The sequence below is a fragment of the Pogona vitticeps genome, chromosome 3 (assembly GCF_051106095.1).
Source record: "Pogona vitticeps strain Pit_001003342236 chromosome 3, PviZW2.1, whole genome shotgun sequence".
Taxonomy (NCBI): domain Eukaryota; kingdom Metazoa; phylum Chordata; class Lepidosauria; order Squamata; family Agamidae; genus Pogona; species Pogona vitticeps.
The window spans coordinates 34,828,667-34,847,906 of record NC_135785.1 but is presented as its reverse complement, the minus strand read 5'-3'; the positions used below and the strand labels follow the sequence as shown (position 1 = coordinate 34,847,906).

At 40.0% G+C, this 19,240-nt stretch overlaps 1 long non-coding RNA gene across 1 annotated transcript in view; it reads right to left on the bottom strand.

Annotated features, from left to right (window-relative positions):
* The window catches only part of LOC144587813 (uncharacterized), a 34,583-nt gene extending 16,720 nt beyond the window's left edge, over nucleotides 1-17,863 (bottom strand). The window contains exon 1 of the long non-coding RNA XR_013542977.1: nucleotides 17,813-17,863. This is a non-coding gene — a long non-coding RNA (uncharacterized LOC144587813). The remainder of the gene's footprint in view (nucleotides 1-17,812) is intronic.
* Nucleotides 17,864-19,240: the final 1,377 nt, after the last annotated feature.

Here is a 19,240-nt window from a genome sequence, read left to right as displayed (position 1 = left end):
TTCTGACTAAACACAATCCACCTGGACAGGAACTGGCAAGCCACTCTAGTATCTTTGCCAAGAAAACTCCATGGACAGAAACAAAAGGCTAAAAGATATGACACTGGAAGATGAACCCCTCAGGTCGGAAGGCATCCAACATGCTACTGAGGAAGAGCGGAGGACAAGTACAAGTAGCTCCAGAGCTAATGAAGTGCTTGGGCCAAAGCCTAAAGGATGCTCAGCTGTGGACAAGCTTGGAAGTGAAAGGAAAGTCTGATGCTGCAAAGGAAAATACTGCATAGGAACCTGGAATGTAAGATCTATGAACCTTGGGAAGCTGGAGGTGGTCAAACAGGAGATGGCAAGAATAAACATTGACATCTTGGGCATCAGTGAAATAAAATGGACAGGAATGGGCAAATTCAACTCAGACAATTATCATGTCTACTATTGTGTGCAAGAATCCCATAGAAGAAACGAAGTAGCCCTCATGGTCAACAAAAGAGTGGGAAAAGCTGCACTAGGACACAATCTCAAAAATGATAGAAAGATTTCAATATGAATCCAAGGCAAGCCTTTCAATGTCACAGTAATCCAAGTTTATGCACCAACCACCTATGCTGAAGAGGCTGAAATTGACCAATTCTCTGAAGACTTACAACACCTTCTAGAATTGACACCAAAGAAAGTTGTTCTTCTCATTATAGGGGACTGGAATGCTAAAGTAGGGAATCAAGAGATAAAAGGAACAACAGATACGTTTGGCCTTGGAGTTCAAAATGAAGCAGGGAAAAGGCTAATAGAGTTTTGTCAAGAGAACAAGCTGGTTACCACAAACAAACGTTTCCAACACAAGAGGTGACTCTGAACATGGACATCACCAGATGGGCAATACCAAAATCAGATTGATTATATTCTCTGCAGCCAAAGATGAAGAAGCTCTATACAGTCAGCAAATCAAGACCTGGAGCTGATCGTGGCTCTGATCATCAGCTTCTTATAGCAAAATTCAAGCTTAAACTGAAGAGAGTAGGAAAAACCACTGGGCCACTCAGGTATAATCAAAACCAAATCCCTTATGAATACACAGTGGAAGTGAAGAACAGATTTAAGGAACTCGATTTTGTGGACAGAGTGCCTGAAGAACTTTGGATAGAGGCTCGTAACATTGTCCAGGAGGCAGCAACAAAAACCATCCCAAAGAAAAGGAAACACAAGAAAGCAAAGTGACCTTACCAATAGCAGACAAGAGAAGGGAAACAATATGCAAGGGAGATAGGGAAAGGTACAGAAAATGGAATGCAGACTTTCAAAGAATAGCAAGGAGAGAAAAGACGACCTTTTTAAATAAGCAGTGCAAAGAAATAGAGGCAAATAATAGAAAGGGAAAAACCAGAGCTCTGTTCAGGAAAATTGGAGATATTAGAGGAACATTTAGTGCAAAGATGGACATGATAAGGGACAAAAATGGTAGGTACCTCACAGAAACAGAAGATATCAAGAAGAGGTGGCAAGAATACACAGAGGAATTATACCCCGAAGATCTGGATATCCTGGACAATCCAGATAGTGGTGGCTGCTGACCTTGAACCAGACATCCTGGAGAGTTAAGTCAAATGGGCCTCAGAAAGCATGTCTAACAACAAAGCCAGTGGAAATGATGGCATTCCAGCTGAACTATTTAAAATCTTACCAGTAAAAGATGACGCTGTTAAGGTGCTACACTCAATATGCCAGCAAGTTTGGAAAACCCAGCAGTGGCTAGAGGATTAAAAAGATCAGTCTACATCCCAATCCCAATGAAGGGCAGTGCCAAAGAATGCTCCAACTACCGTACAATTGCACTCAGTTCACACGCTACTGTTATGCTCAAAATCCTAAAAGGTAGGCTTTTGCAGTATGTGGACTGAGAACTTCCAGAAGTACAAGTTGAATTTTGCAGGGGCAGAGGAACTACAGACCAAATGGCAAGTTCTTAAAGAAATGTGAGTGCCTGACCACCTTATCTGTGTCCTGAGAAATCTATATGTGGGACAGGAAGCAATAGTTACAACTGGATATGGAACAACTGAATAGTTCAAAATTGGGAAAGGAGTACGACAAGGCTGTATATTGTCTCCTTGCTTATTTAACTTTTATGCAGAATACATCATGCGGAAGGCTGGACTGGAAGAATCCCAAACCAGAATTAAGATTGCCAGAAGAAATATCAACAACCTCCGATTTGCAGATGATACCACTCTGATGGCAGAAAGTGAGGAGAATAAAAGAACCTCTTAATGAGGGTGAAAGAAGAGAGCACAAAAAATGGTCTGAAGCTCAACATCAAAAAAACTAAGATCATGGCCACTAGTCCCATCACCTCCTGGGAAATAGAAGAGGAGGATATGGAGACTGTGACAGATTTCACCTTCTTGGGCTCCATGATCACTGCAGATGGTGAAAGCAGCCACAAAATTAAAAGATGCCTGCTTCTTGGGAGGAAAACGATGACAAACCTTGACAGCATCTTAAAAAGCAGAGACATTACCTTGCCAACAAAGGTCCGCATAGTCAAATCTATGATTTTTCCAGTAGTGATGTATGGAAGTGAGAGCTGGATCATAGAGAGGGCTGACTGCCAAAGAATTGATGCTTTGGAATTGTGGTGCTGGAAGAGACTTTTGAGAGTCCCCTGGACTGCAAGGAGATCAAACCTATCCATTTTAAAGGAAATCAACCCTGAGTGCTCACTGGAAGGACAGATCCTGAAGCTGAGGCTTCAGTACTTTGGCCATCTCATGAGAAGGCAAGACTCCCTGGAAAAGATCATGATGTTGGGAAAGTGTGACGGCAAGAGGAGAAGGGGACGACCGAGGATGAGATGGCTGGACAGTGTCTGCGAAGCAACCAACATGAAATTGACAGAACTCCGGGAGGCAGTGGAAGACAGGAGGGCCTGGCATGCTCTGGTCCATGGGGTTACGAAGAGTCAGACACGACTTAACAACTAAACAACAAATACTGGAGGACCCTGATATAATCACAGAAAAATCTATTCATATAGTTCTATTACAAGTGGTCTCTTCACCAGTAGCAGACCACTAAAAAAAGTTACTTGAACATCGACCAGATTCAAACTTGGGTCTCATGTCACCTTTGAGGTAAGTGCAGCTTCCCATCTAGCATATCAATGTAAAGTCATACTGGGTTGAGGTATTTTTCCTTCCAATAGATTCAATGAGAGAGAAAGAAGCAGAAATCCGTATTAAGGCAGGAAAACTCTGGGGCATGTGTGTGGAACTAGTAAAACCACTCCTTAAATATCTCCTTGAAACCCGATTAAATCATCCATAAGTTGGATGCAACTTGGTGGCACTTAACACACACAGCCAACCAAGTCTGAATGAGACAGATCCAGTATCTAATTCTCTTTACATAAGTACCAGTTTAGAATCTTTTATTATATGAGAAGACCCACCAGCGACTGGAAAGACTGGAATTCAGTATAACTGTTCTAACAATCTATCTGTGGCAAAAATCCACTCAGAATGAAATTCCAGAGAACAAACATTTATTTAGCCACCAAAGGTGATGCAGATAATCACTATAATTTTCTGCTACAGCTTCCCTTTCAATTTGCATTTAGAATACTTTATAATTTTGCCATTTGAGATTCTTGACAGAGAGATGGTACAACATTAACAGGCAAAAGACACTTTTATGTCTAAACATCACCACTCATTACAGTGGTTTTATATACAAATAATTCATGTTGTGCACATTTGGGGAGAAAGATATATTGAAACTCAAACAAAATACACTTTACCTTAAAAAGTAAAACTCTGATAGCCAAATGTCAATCTGGGAAAGGTTTCAGGACCTTCATTCTAATAGTGGAAGATATCTAAGGGTACAAGGCCAAAGGCAGAGTGGGAAGGGCAGATAGCAAAGTAGATCGAACCAGGCAAACACAGCAAAATAAAATAAATACGAAGAGAAATTAGTATAGATAAATGAAATGTACAAAATTGGCTGAAATCCCATTGCTTAGCATTTTAACTCATACTGCAATAGGCCCATTGTATCAGTGGGGATTCTGTGCATTAACTCCCCCATAAGTTCCATTGATTCAAATAGGCCTGTTCTAGTTACAAGTTACTTTAGCATAAGAAATTGCAATAAGCATAGGAGCCTTTGAATGAGTGGAAATCACAAAATTTAATGGGTCTACTCTACTGCAACTTAGTACAATAAGAAATCATTGTGAGATGAATAATTACCTTTTTAGATTGGTATGCTGGTCTCACAGATGGGCACACGTAATATCTTGTGTCACTAGAAGTATCAGCTAGTTCCTTTAAATAAGAAAATTCTGGCTTTGTAAGAAAGCCATATTCATTTATTGTGGCCACTTGCAGGCAACAACTGATGGTCTTCAAAGACATTCTTGGCCTTACATATGTATTTCTCATAAATATTTAGAACATTTAATCCTGGAGTGACAGCTAACAAATATTAGTTTATTTGTTTATCTTCTAATCGTTCTTGTATTATCTCCTAACAGCCATGCACAGTTAACAGTCTCAATAATATAAAAACGGATAATTAAAATACAAGCAAACAAAAACAAAAAGAATATACTGTAGTAACAATAGCCAGCAGCAGAATCAAACGAACATCAGTTCTCAGTCGGTTCCATAAGATTGCAAACATATTTTTGTCTCAAGATGAAAACAGAATAGGGAACATTTGGTTCTCTAGAAAGAAGGAATCCCATAAGCAGGTATCTACCACTGAGAAGGTCACACATTGCATGTTAGACCTGTAAGCTATGTAATCATGGAGTGCTTCCAGCTGGAAGGTCATGCAGGCTTTGGACACTAGCTCCAACATCTTGAATTTTCTTCAGTTACTCGCTGGCAACCAGACAGTTTTCAAAATTAGTGTAATGTGATACTGTCTTATTGCCCGGGGGTAAGCATCCAGGCAGTGGCATTTTGCACTGGCTGCAGTTCCTGGACAATTGTCAAGGGACCCAAAGCACATTGTCTTGGTAGTGATAGTGACTCTTAGTAGGATGATTCCCATAATTTAAATACAGCAATTGAAGGTTATATTGTATGTTTTAAAAAAACCAGAAATAACAGAAAGGCAGGTGGAGTAGCACTAAATGTCAAAATACATATTCCTGCACAGAAATCATAGAATCACAGAGCTGGAAGAGACCACAGGGGCCATCGAGTCCAACCCTCTGCCATGCAGGAACTCCATCAAAGCACTCCTGACAGATGACCATCCAGCCTCTGCTTAAAAACCTCCAAAGAAGGGGACTCCACCACACTCTGAGGCAGCATGTTTCACTGCCAACCAGCTCTGACTGTCAGAAAGTTCCTCCTGAGATTCAGGTGGAATCTTTTCTTGTAGTTTGAAACCATTGCTCCTTGTCCTCGTGTCTGGAGCTGTGGAAAACAAACCTCTCCCTTTCTTGTCATGACATCCCTTCAAATACAAACACAGCTATCATGTCCTCTCTTAACCTTCTTTTTGTAAGGCTAAATATTCCCAGCTCCCTAACCCACTCCTCATAGGACATTGCTTCCAGACCTTTGACCATTTTGGTCACCCTCCTCTGAACACGATCCAGGTTGTCAACATCCTTCTTGAATTGAGGTGCCCAGAACTGGACGTAATACTCCAGGTGAGGTCTGACCAAAGCAGAATAGAGTGGTACTATCACTTCCCTTGATCTCTAGACACTATACACCTATTAATGCAACGAAGAATTGCATTGACTTTCTTGGCAGTCGCATCACACTGCTGACTCGTGTTGTGGTCTACCAAGACTCCTAGATCCCTTTCACAGATACTGTTGTCTAGCCAGGTGTCTTCCGTCCTACAGTATATCTGTGCAGTTCATTTTTTTTCTTCCTAGGTGTAGGTCCTTACATTTCTCCCTGATGAAATGCATTTTGTTAGTTTTGGTCCAGGACTCTAATCTGTCAAGATCATTTTGAATTTTAATCCTGTCCTCTGGGGATTTAGCAGCCCCTGCCAATTTGGTATCATCTGAAAATTTAATCAGCATACTCTCTATTCCTTCTTCCAAATCATTGATAAAGATGTTGAATAACATGGGGCCCAGAACAGAACCCTGAGGCACCCCACTAGTTACCTGTCTCCAGGATGAAGAGAAGCTATTGGTGAGCACTCTTTGGGTTTGGTCAGTCAACCAATTACAAATCCACCAAACAGTAGCACTGTCTAGCTCACATTTTACTAGCTTCCTTGTGAGAATATCATGGGAAACTTTGTCAAAGGCCTTACTGAAATCAAGATATGCTACATCCACAGTGTTCCCTTCATCTATCAAGCCTGTAACTCTATCAGAGAGAGAGAGGGAGATCAAATTAGTCTGGCATGACTTGTTTTTGAGAAGCCCGTGTTGACTTTTAGTGATGACAGCATTGCCTTCTAAGTAATAACAAACTGTCTGTTTAATGATCCGCTCTAGAATTTTTCCATTAATTGATGTCAGGCTGACTGGGCAATAATTATTTGAGTCTTCTTTTTCCCCCTTTTTGAAGATAGGAACAACATTTGCCCTCCTCCAGTCTGTGGGGACTTCTCCTGTTCTCTGAGAATTCTCAAATATTATTGCCAATGGTTCTGAAATTACTTCTGCCAGTTCTTTTAATATCCTTGGATGTAATTCGTCTGGCCCTGGAGACTTGAATTCATTTAGGGTTGCCAGGTATTCCTGTACTACTTCTCTACCTATTCTGTGCTGCATTTCCCCCACTACATCACCTGCCCCTGAGGTTGAGCACCATTTTCCTTTTTGGAGAAAACTGAGGCAAAGAAGGTGTTGAGAAGTTCAGCCTTTTCCCTGTGCTCTGTTAGTAGTTGGCCATCTTCTCCACACAGCGACCCTATCATTTCCTTGTTTTTTCCTTTTGCTGAGGGTATAACTAAAAAAAAAGCCCTTTTTATTGTTTTTAATCTGTCTGGCAAGCCTGAGTTCATTCTGAGTTCATACAGGAGGATGAGCTTGGTTGTCTCATTGAGAACATCTGGATTAATACAATTGGGACAGAAAAACCAAAAGAAACATATTAGTTGGAGTCTACTACCAATGACTATGACAAGGAGAAGATGCAAATGAAACTTTTGAAAAACAAATTGCAAGAATCTAAAAAAAAACCCCACAATGTAGTAGTAATGGGAGACTTCAATTATCCTGATACCTTTTGAGAGGCAAATTTTACCAAATATGGAACTTCCAAGAAATTCCTGCCTTGTGTGGCTGATAATTTTCTCCTACAAATAGTGGAGGAAGAAACCATGCAGCTATCTTCACGTGATCCTAATTAAAGGGATGACTTGGTGGAAGGAGTTGCAGCAAAAGGAGCCCTGGGAGAAAGCGACCATGTTCAGATTCCCAGGATCAGATGAACTGCTTTCAAGGATATTAAAAGAACTGGCTGAAGAGATGTCAGAACCACTGTCTATTATTTTCTTGAAATCATGGAGGATGTTTGAAGTAGCAGATGAACGGATGAATGGATCCCAATCTTCCAAAAGGGCAAAAAGGAGGAACTGGGAAACTACAGACCAGTCAACCTCGCATTCATCCCAGGGAAAATTCTGGAGCAGATTATACAGTGGTTACTCTTCAAACATCTTGGAAACAATGCAGTACTAACTAAAAGACAACATGAATTTGTCAAGAACAAATCCTTCCAGACTAATCTTATCTCATATTTTGGTGGACAGTGGGAATGGTGCAGAATCCTGCCCCATGATATTCTGATTAGCAAGTTAATTAGGTGTAGGCTGGATAGAACTAATGTTAGGTGGATACACAATTGGTTACAGAATCATACTCAGAGAGTGCTTATCAATGGCTCCTTAATCTGGGAGGAGGTTACAATTTTAGCAGATAATTTTAATCTTCTCATGTTTTAATCTTTTAATTTTATTTTAATCCATATATTGTTTGTCTTTTAATATTTAACGTATGTTTTTAATTGTGTGAATTTTAATGTTGTGAGCCGCTCTGGGTCCCTTGTTGGGAGAAATACAGCAAATAAATAAAACTAATAATAATAAATAAAATAATACAAGTCGGGTACCTCAAGGCTCAGTCTTGGGCCCAGTTCTCTTCAATATTTTTATTTAACGACTTGGATGAAGAAGTACAGAAAATACTGTATTTTTCCATGTATAAAATGAAACTTTCTCCTAAAATAATCAGAGGAAAAATTGAGGGTTGTTTTATACATGTAGGGAGGCTATGCGGGCTCGGGCATGTCTTGCTGCTGCCCATTGACTGTTGTTGCCGCTGCTCAATTGCCTCCTCCAGAGCTCATGTCGCCGCCGTGTCCCCTCCAGTGGTTGAGGTGGCAGCAGCAGCCGGAGATGGAGACAGAGGTAAAGGAGCACTCGTGCATGCTCAGTTGCCTCTTGCTCCTGCCGCCGCCGCTCGATTGCCCCCTCCAATGCAACTGCCGGGGCTCACCTCCAGCTTACGTCACCACCTTGTCCCCTCCAGTGGTGAAGGCAGAAGCAGGAGGCGGAGGCAAAGGAGCACTCGCACATGCTTGGGCGCTTCTTGCTGCTGCCCATTGTCTGCTGCTGCTGTTGCATTGCTTCTTCCAGCACTCTCTTTGTGCAGGAGACAAGGCGGCAGCGATGTGAGCTGGAGGTAACCGATCATCGCAAAGCGAAAAAGAACCCATTCACACCATCGTTTTGCGATCGCAATTACGATCACAAAAATATCGTCGTAATGCGGTTTTGGCGTAATGCGGGGTAATCATAAAGCGAGGCATCACTGTATGTAGGAACCGAACTTCCAAACAGCTATACTTGCAAACATGCGAGGTAATCGTAAAGCGGGGCATGACTATATTAGTTCTCATCTATGCAGCACTGGTTAGCCCTTATGTTGAGTATTGTGTCCAGTTCTGGACACTGCATTTTAAGAAGGATGTCAATAAACTGGAGCAAGTTCAGAGGAGGGCAATAAGGATGATCAGGGGGCTGGAAACCAAGCCCCATGAGGAAAAACTAAAAGAACTAGGCATGATTAGCCTTGAGAAAAGAAGACTGAGGGGAGATATGATATCACTTTTCAAATACTTGAAATGTAGACATACAGAGGAGTGGCAGGATCTGTTCCCGATCATCCCAGAGTGCAGGACATGTAATAAGCGGCTCAAGCTACCGGAAGCCAGATTTAGACTGAATATCGGGTGGGGGGATTTAACCATTAGAGCAGTACAAAAATGGAACCAATTACCTTGAGAGGTGATGAGTGCTCCAATGCTGGAGGCATTCAAGAGAATATTGGACAGACATGTGTCAGGTACATTTTGATTTGGATTACTGCATTGAGGAGGGGGTTGGATGTAATGGCCTTTGAGGTGCTTTCCAATATCTATGATTCTATGACTAGCATGGCTTTCAATCTGCTGGCCTGGACTTTTGGCCTCCGTGAGTTTTATTTCATACCCATATACATTCCTCAGAGTTGCTGATGAGGAGGCAATTTCAAATGTGCATATAATTATATGCATATATATGCAAATGAGCAAATTAACCCTTTTGTGGTTGTTGTGGGTTTTTCAGGCTTCTTGGCCATGTTCTGAAAGTGGTTCTTCCTAACGTTTTGCCAGTCTCTGTGGCTGGCATCTTCAGAGGACAGCAAACTGTGCTCTGGGTAGGCTTGAGAGTGGGTGGAGTATTTGTGGCTGTGAGAAGGCTAGTTTGTGAGATAGGCTATTGTCCTATTCAGGAGATGGTTGATTAATGTGTTTTGTTGTGGGTGTATTGTTTTGATAAGGAGGGGAGATTATCTGTCCCTGTGGTTGATGGGTATACAAATTAACCCTTTGTTTCTCATTATAGCCCTTGAATAGATTATAGGAGTCTATACGGAACAATAAGGAATTGAGGGGAACCATAAACAGAACACCTTTTCTATGATTATAGCATTCATTAAAAGTTGCCCTCTATTTTCTAGATTTCAGATTGTATTATTACATTCAAAGCACTGATTCAGTGATCATTTCCACTATGGCACACAACATTTGCAGCATTCCAAACAATAACAAACATTCATTGCAGTGAAAATCTGACTAATAACCATTCCAACTTGCTTCAGAACAGTTGAAATAGTCAGGGATGCTGGTGAAAGATTGCCCAATCCTCTGGTTTATGTGGTTTCCAGAGGGAATCTGAGGCCCCTGACTGTCAAATCAAGGAGATTTACTCACTCTATCATACACAAATTTTATGCTCTGCATTCCGTCATATGAATAATATCTGGCAATGCAAGAAAGGGAAAGAAAAAGGATATAATGAAGATTTCCTGTGAGTTAAACAAACAACAGTGATTTCTACAAAGGTGAAGAAGAGGACATAAAAGATATGAAAACAATTATTTAGGTAGGAAATGAAAAACAGCTCAAGCTTGCAAGAGTTGGGCAAAAATAGAAAACAATCTACACTGTATGTGCAAACAGATTCTTTTTATTTTGCCTGATTTTCCTTGCTATAATTAATCTTACTGCCCCAAATTTCAAGGTATCCACTTGGTAGCAGGCTCTCCAATCCCTTCTGACCTTCAATTCAGTATATGGAAGAAGAAAACCAAACAGGTACAAATGGAATCTTCTTGAGACACAAACACATTTGTGCCTCTCAGCATCAACAATTTTAAAGCAAGCAAGCTCAGTCCTGATTGAAAAAAGATGGCATGGTGGTGCTGAATCTGTTGCCAATATACTGAATTTGAAAACTGAAATTGTTTCTTTCTTCATCGGAAAGAAAGGATTTAGGTTAAATAAAGACAAGAAACTGAAATAATTTGTATTTCTTGCATCATCAACACTAAACATCTATAAAGAAAATAATTGGTAATATGGGACTGTTGTGTTGCTATTGTAATGAAACAACACTGGTCATAATGGTATTGCGCCCCCCCCCAAAAAAAAAGCTGTAGGGAGGGACCAGTGGAACTAGCAATACAAGGACTGCACATAGCTATCACCAGAACTATGAGGCATACTCAGCCAAATGTAAGAACCTTCCCCGTCAGATCTTTAACACAGTACAAGGAAATTGGAGTCAAGCTGATGGGCATCGGAACATCAGGAATTGGGTAGCACTTGTATCTCTGCACTCAGCCTGAATTCTTGGAATACAGTATATGGAGGCGAGACGAGAAGCATAATATGAGAAGGGTTTATATGCGTGTGTAGTCTGGAGAAGAAGAGCGACGTTTCTTGAGTCACACATAGGCATGGTGAAATGGGATTTTGTCTCTGTGTTAGCTTGTCTGACAGTGAAAATACTGTACAACCACAGGCAGGAGGGTTCACCTGTCACAGTTTAATAAGAAACAAGGCATTCTTATGGACATTTAGTTGCAGATCAGATATTTTCTCACAGGAAGACACCCAGACTGTGAGATCTTGCAGGGACAGAAATTTAGTCATTCTGCCAGCTTCACAGGTATCTTTGGGGGAACATAAGAGAGAACCCATTCAGTGATTGCTCCTAGGCTGTGCATCTTCCTTACAAGAGAAGGGAGACTGTTGTCCTCATTATCCACCTGTTGGCAAACAAAGACCTTTCTCTCTTGGTGGGTTTTTGGCAATTGCCTGCCTTCTGAAAAAGGCCTTTAAAGAAAATAGATCAGTGTTGTACAGTACTTCTTTTTTAAAAACTTAATTGCCTTTTCTTTCATTGTACTTTAACTTTATAACTTTATGTTTGTTGTTGTTTTTAATATTGTTCAGAGCTTCCTTGCCCAGTTCAGGGATAAAGTAGGGATAGAAGTCAAGTAAATAAAGATGAGAGTTGGTAGCAGTGTTTAAGAAAATGTGGATTCGATCCTAGGTCAGGCCTGAACTCAGTGACTACTATCCTGTGTAGAGGACTACCTTGCAGGAAACTAAATTAGTGTCATGGCTATTAGACAAGGCGTCAGTTGTATGCCCAGCTTTGCAATGGTCACCTCACCAAACTGCTTTTGCAACTTTAGTTCCACATGCAGTAATCCCCAAAAGTACACTGGGTACAACATTCAGCAACTCTTTCAGCTGAATAATATAATAATACTAGTCTCATTATTACTGAAATCCATAGAAAGGTACCATCTACCTTTCCACAATATCATTTACAGGACAGGTGGTGTAACTATGGCACAAGAAGAAACAGAGTGTCACCCCCCCCCCCCAAGAAAAAGACCTGGGATATTGCAAGATAGATTTCAATGCAGATAAAAAATAAATATCTCCACATTAATAAGAAATTTCACAGACAAGTCTTCATGAATTCTCTTTTCATGTAACCATACACCTCTCTCTTGCTCTTGCTCTCGCTCTCTCTGTGTGTGTGTGTGTGTGTGTTTGTGTGTGTTTTAAGACTAATCTTTACAGAGACTATCCTGAGCATAACTATCTGGGGGCTTAGTGTTTTTCAGAACCACCACAGCTGCTGCTGAGAGGGCATATTTGCAAATGAAAGGGAATTCACAGTTCATTCAGATGACTCATTCCAAGTTTACTGGGTGGTTCACACGCCTGCCGGAACAGGAAGGCCCTTATTGTGCTCAACTGTTTTCCTGAATGCCTTTATGAACAACAGCAAAAGGAAATATTACAGTTTGGCAGGAGGCCACCAGCCTGCTTGGTACTGTGGCACTGAGCACGCTGAGCAGAATGCAGCCAAGGCAAACATATCCTTAGTGCTCCAGTTATTTTTGTCTGCATTTCAAATTAACTGCTGCCTTTCACAGAAAACACAATCATTCTGCAAATCATTTAAGGAAACAGCAAGGGGGGGGGCTGTGTGGAGTAGAAGTCCTTCAGGTTTTTTTTTTTTTTTTAATCCTGCCTTTTATAGCTACACTGATTTTCCAACACATATGCAGGACACTTAGAAGAGATGTTTAGTATGACCTCTTTATACTCTGTAGTAAGCTATAGGTACAGTGGCAGACTTTGGAAAAGTTACTTTTTGGAATACAACTCCCACAAGTTCCCTGCTGGCATGATGGCCAAGTTTGCTCAGGAAATCTAGGAGTTACAGTCAAAAAAGTAACTTTTCCAGACTCTGTTATATAGAATCTCATTTGTCATCTCTGGGTTTAATACTATCTATTTTAAGGAGAGAAATGGGTCAGATGGGTGGGAAGAATATACTGCATGGCACCTTAAAGCTCTTGGAGGAAAAGTAGTATTAGGTGAAATAAACATCAAGAAGAGAAATTATCGCAAAAGCACAGTGTCTTTCATTTTGGGTGCCAAGTTTGAAGCCTTCAGACACGATAGTACAAGCAACAGGAGATGACCTAAAAGAGGCAGAAAAACAAAATGCATGATGCCTTTTACAACAGGAGGGTAATGCTTACATAAACCAGAAACTAGCTTTTTCTCAAGGACTGAGGTTTGTGTATTTCATAAAACTTTGTCTCCTCCAATCTTACCACCTACAATAATTCCAGAGTAGCTGATGGGCAATGATTAGTAAACCTAACAGTTCTTCAAGATTTGATTGACCAGAATGAAGTGTACATCATTTGCATATGAATAATCAGATACCTTGCAAAAAGCAAGTGAGCTCACAACATTGCTCAAGATCCTTCAGCAGCGTGAGATAATTTAATTCACAGACAACAAGAACTATCTATGAGACACACAACAAACATGTGCCCCAAATTTAGTAGTGAGCATCAAAAGCCATAAGATGAAAGATGGTAAATCATCCTGCAGAATGCAATATCTGCTTGCATATTTCATGTGGAGGGGTTATGTGAGAGCAGCCAACAAAAGTCCGAATAGTCAAAGCTATGGTTTTTCCAGTAGTGATGTATGGAAGTGAGAGCTGGACCATAAAGAAAGCAGACCGCCGAAGAATTGATGTCTTTGAATTGTGGTGCTGGAGGAGGCTCTTGAGAGTCCCCTGGACTGCAAGGAGAACAAACCTATCAATTCTAAAGGAAATCAACCCTGAGTGCTCACTGGAAGGACAGATCCTGAAGCTGAGGCTCCAGTACTTTGGCCATCTCATGAGAAGAGAAGACTCCTTGGAAAAGACCTTGATGTTAGGAAAGTGTAAAGGCAAGAGGAGAAGGGGACAACAGAGGGCGAGATGGTTGGACAGTGTCATTGAAGCTACCAACATGATTTTGACCCAATTCCGGGAGGCAGTGGAAGACAGGAGGGCCTGGCATGCTCAGGTCCATGGGGTCACAAAGAATCGGACATGACTAAATGACGACGAGCCCGGGAATCCTGTGTTCAAATCTAGCACACTGATAAAAGCTATGACTAGCCTTGGGCACTGTCAGCATACTGAGTCAGAATAGTCATGATCCTGTCTAATGAGAATGAGAAGAAGTCTTCGAGGTGTACTTATACTCTACTACTCCTCTGGCTATACTGTATGTACCTGTTCACAATAACAGAACATTAAACAAAACATTTCTTGTAGTAATAAAGGTCTTTACGAGTATACACATAGGTCATAAAATATGGTTTGCCAAAAATGGCAGTGGGGAATTAAAGGACGAGAATGAGGATATGGCAGGTCTGTTGAACAGTTGTTTCACTTCTGTCCTTATAGGAAGAGAAGAGCTGCCTGTCAGGGATATTTTCTGGATTGGAATGAGAAGCCATCCATCTAATTTTTCCAGATGACTCTTGACCTCAGTTGACACCTGTTTACATCCAGGAGGATAACTGATGATCCCAAATTGTTACTGTGTCTCCTTGCTCTTTGAGTCTGCCTTATTTACAGTTGTGTCAATATGAAAATGTACTATGATAGCATTAGGCACTGAGCCTAAAACATGTTCTTGTTAGCAAATACAGTACTAGGTATTCCTGAAATAAAAAGAATGAAATTAGGGGTTGCTATGAAAATGTTCGACAGAATGGGGACCTTCATACAAAGTAATCTGTGGAACACCTGCTAAAGTCATCAAAGGCTGGAATCCAAAACGCAATTTTAGCAAGCTCAATGTGATTTGGCTTTCTGCTTGGAATGGCAGAACTCTAGAGCATATCACAAGCTACTTCTATATACTAATAATAATCTTAGAACTGGAAGGAACTGTATGGATCATCATGTCCAGCCCCTGTCAAAGAGTCACGTTGATCTCCCAGCCTCTGGCTCCACAGCCAGGTATCAAAACCACTAAACTATCCAACGATCTGAAAATCCCTTTGCTTGCAAAAGCAGTTTGAAAAGTGGGTAGTACTGTTCAAGGATTTTATCCAAAGCTTCCTCCCGGTGCAGTTTTTGAGACCCCATCATAATCTATAACCACAGTTTCCTGTTAGCTGTTATTATAAATAGTAGTTGTATTATTTTATTGTTAACCAGCTGCAAACAATGTGTTCATACATTTTACACAAAACATTACAATTAGTGCTTTTTACGACTACATGAAGTATTGTGTTCAGTGGCCGCAAAGAACTTTCAGAGCTTATTGAGAAATTTATCTGTACCTTCTACTTGAAGCTCATGGAAGTGTGGCTGTGAAACCTCTCTAGTCCAAATTTTAACTGCAAGATTTATGAAGGTTACTTAATGAGATGCCTTAGAAGATTAACATTAAAATTCCCATCTACAAAGAGAATGTAATTTCACCACAGATAATATGGCCTGATAACCAAAACCATCATTTCTTACCTAAGCGATGCAGAACACCTTTTACTCTCCCATCACTATGACCCCAAAGTATTTACAAGCAGATGTGTGACTGGGCTTTCCTGAACTCCTTTAGCATGCTTGGAATGCTTGTAAACTTTACAGTAACTGATAGCAGACCAAGAGGAATTTCTTTAAAAAATAGATAAAAATAAAAGTAAATAGTTCTTCAGCAGTGCAAGTTCTTTGCTTTGCTGTTTGAGTGCCCATTAGGAGATTATCATCAGCTTTTACAAGTTTTAGAATGGTTCCACTGGGAAATCGAAATGCTGTTCTTACTGCACCCTCAATTAAATTCTCTTACAGTGGCTCAGGCTTCACAAAAATAGATGTCTACTAATAGATAGGTGAATGTTAGGAGATATTAACTGAGTGGAACTAAGCTGTACTTGTATTTTAAGGAGCTACTTGAACATGTCAGTCTAGTTTTTAAGTGCCTTGTTACCTACCTATAAAGTGGCATGGTTAAAAGACAGTCTACTTTCAGTGAGTAAGTTGTTTGCTAAATATGTAGACAGTCTGGCTGACCCTTGCCTGCAACACCTATGTATTCATCTGTAACTCTGTTAACCATGTCATGCCAAGTGAAATGTGCGTCAGAACAGTAAAAGTGGGAACGTTTGTCTGTGCATCATACTAGTCAATTTACCAAAGACATGATATGCATTATAAGGAACTGGTGATCATCCTCCTGATGATCTTGTACTGCAGTACCCTCTGGCCAACAAAGTCAATGTTGATACGTTGATATGCTGATAACTGATGATGAAGGATGATAGGAAGTGCATTCTAGAAAACAAGAAGGGCCACTGAAGGACAGCCACTGTAAAGGCTCATAAGGAAAAAATTATATAAGAAATAATTGGGGCAAGATATGTATTTGGGTAACTTAGTTATATTCTACTCTTAATTAAATAAACTGGGCAGATCTTGTTGTATGGTACATCTAGGCAACCAAGAATTCAATATAAATAAACAATCGACCTAAAAGACAAAAGAAAAAGCAAGCAAGCAAAAAAGAAAAATTGAGCATAAAATAAACTAAGGTAAGAAACATATTGTAAACCCTGCCCCACACAAATTTTCTTTTCCAAATATTTGTTTGTTTAAAATATTTTTACCTTGCCTTTCTCCTTAAAAGGGCCCAAGGCAGCCTACATCATTAAAAGACAATATTAAAGCTAACAGTGAGTGCACAAATATTAAAAAAGATCAAACAAATGCCATATAAAAACATAAGCAACACCAAAACACAGTCAAAGAAAGCAGTAAGGTACAACAAACCATTAAAAAGCCCCATTCAGGCAGCCAACCAGAACTCTTGGATTATGTTTCCTTGGGAGTAGATATTGATTAAATTGTAATGAATAGCATTTAAATAGTGGATAAATATTATTGGCATAAAATAACCTAAAATCACACAAAACAAAGCAGCTTGATTCTGATGGAAGACCTTGGTTCTAGCTGTCTGGAGGTTTGCCGTTGCTGCAGGCCCTATTTAGGAGATCAAGGCCTTGGTCTGTGAGGACTAATTAAATCCAGATCTCATAAAAAGAGTGTAGAGCTGGAAGTATAATAAGTATATCTTAAAATCAGGAAAAAATGCAGGGACTCAGTTTTGGCATGTAATTAATAGAAGAAAAGGTGTTGGAACTTACTTCCACCAGGGGGAAAAAGCTTTGTGATAATCTATATTGAAAACTGTTCATTTGGGCTGCACATATAGTTTGGTGATTTAATCTGTCACCCTTTTCAGGCAACTTCATAATCTCCTGGCTCACTTATGCAGTCACTAAAATACCAAAATCAATCAAACTGTATAACTTAAAGTCTACGGTGGAATGAAAGGCAGTTGCTAGCCTAAATTAAAATTTCCCACCAGGATAATAATATCACTCAGAGACTGTTGGTGTCCTTTTATCTATGCTCAGTATAAAGTGTATTGGCATACTGCATGTGCACGTGGTACAGGTACGCTGGTTGTACAGTGGCCCAAAGAAAATCACTCTAGAGGGTGATTAATACAGCACAGAAGATTGTTGGGTGTCCCCTCCCCACTCTGGAGGAACTGTACAAGTCCCGCTGTCTTAAAAAAGCACAAAATATTATAAAGGACACCTCCTACCTTGGACACTCTTTGCTTGAACTACTGCCACCAGGAAGACAATATAGATCTATTAAAACAAGGACAAATAGATTTAAAAACAGTTTTTATCCAAGGGTAACGACTTTGCTAAATTCAATTAAGATTTAATCTGAGTTATTGTAGAGTTCCACGTGAATGTATTTTGTTGCTGTTGTATTCTGTTGGAATTTTGTAGGACGTTTACATGGAGTTTCAGCTGAATGAGTGATGCACTGTCTGGGTAGCACTCTGGTGATTTTGTTGCACATGCAATGACAATAAAGTGTTATTCTATTCTAAGATCAGTCTCTAGGATTTAAGCCTAGGAGTCCTTGGAAACCTCTATCTGAAGAAGTGAGCTGCTGTTCAGGAAAGGTTGTGCCAAATAGAACCTATTAGTCTGAAAGATGCCATAGAACTTTCTCTTTGACATCCCACTTCTCAAACACAAAAGACAGCCTCACTCACATCTCTCTACCAATGAAATGGGGCAGTGGGTCTTCCACTGCCTTAGACTTCAATTTAAGTCTCTGTTTCTGGTGGCAGCCAGGCATTCTCCCCAAATTCTAGCTATATTCATATTTATTTAATTTTATTCATTTATTTAAAATAGTTATATGCTGCCTTTCTACTAAAAGGACCCAGAACAGTTTACACTACAGTATTAAAAGAAACAATATTGAACTAAAGCAATAAATTGCTACAATATTTAAACAGAATTATACAAATATATTAAAATCTGTTAAAACCTGTTATTTTTTAACAGTTCCTTTAAAAAAAAATAAAAATAAAACCTAGTCAACCAGTCATTTGCTTATTTGGTAGGCAAATAATATAAATATATGCTACCACATTCAATATTGCTGATATGAGTTTCTTGCCATCACATGTCTATTTGAATAAAAAAAGAAAGTCTAGGGACAAATGATTGAGTAAAAGTAAAAGTTACATAGCTCCAACAGACATGAAAAAGCCTTGACTAGAACAGCAGGATTTGGTTTATTATACTGGGCAGTGCTGATGAGTCCCAGATATCTGAAATGTTACTTTTTTGAACTACAACTTCCCAAAATTCTAAGCTAGCCAAAAACGTGTCCAAAAACTCACAAATCCAGCTTCTTTTCCTGGGAGAAGGTCCATGTCTAAATTTAATCTCTTTGAATTGCATTGGAAACATCTTGACCTAACTGTACATGGATGAACATAATTGCACCAGAACTGACACGCACACACACACACCTCTCTCAGAACTAGTTACTGCATGCTATACTATCACCACATATAGCGGTCAGACATGGCACTTTAAGTTAACAAATAATCACATGCCATTGAGTTAATTCTGATCTATGGCAAGCCTTTCCAGAGTTTACTAGGTGCAGAATATTCAGATATGGTTTACCATTTTCTTCTTCTGGAGGGTGCTCTGAC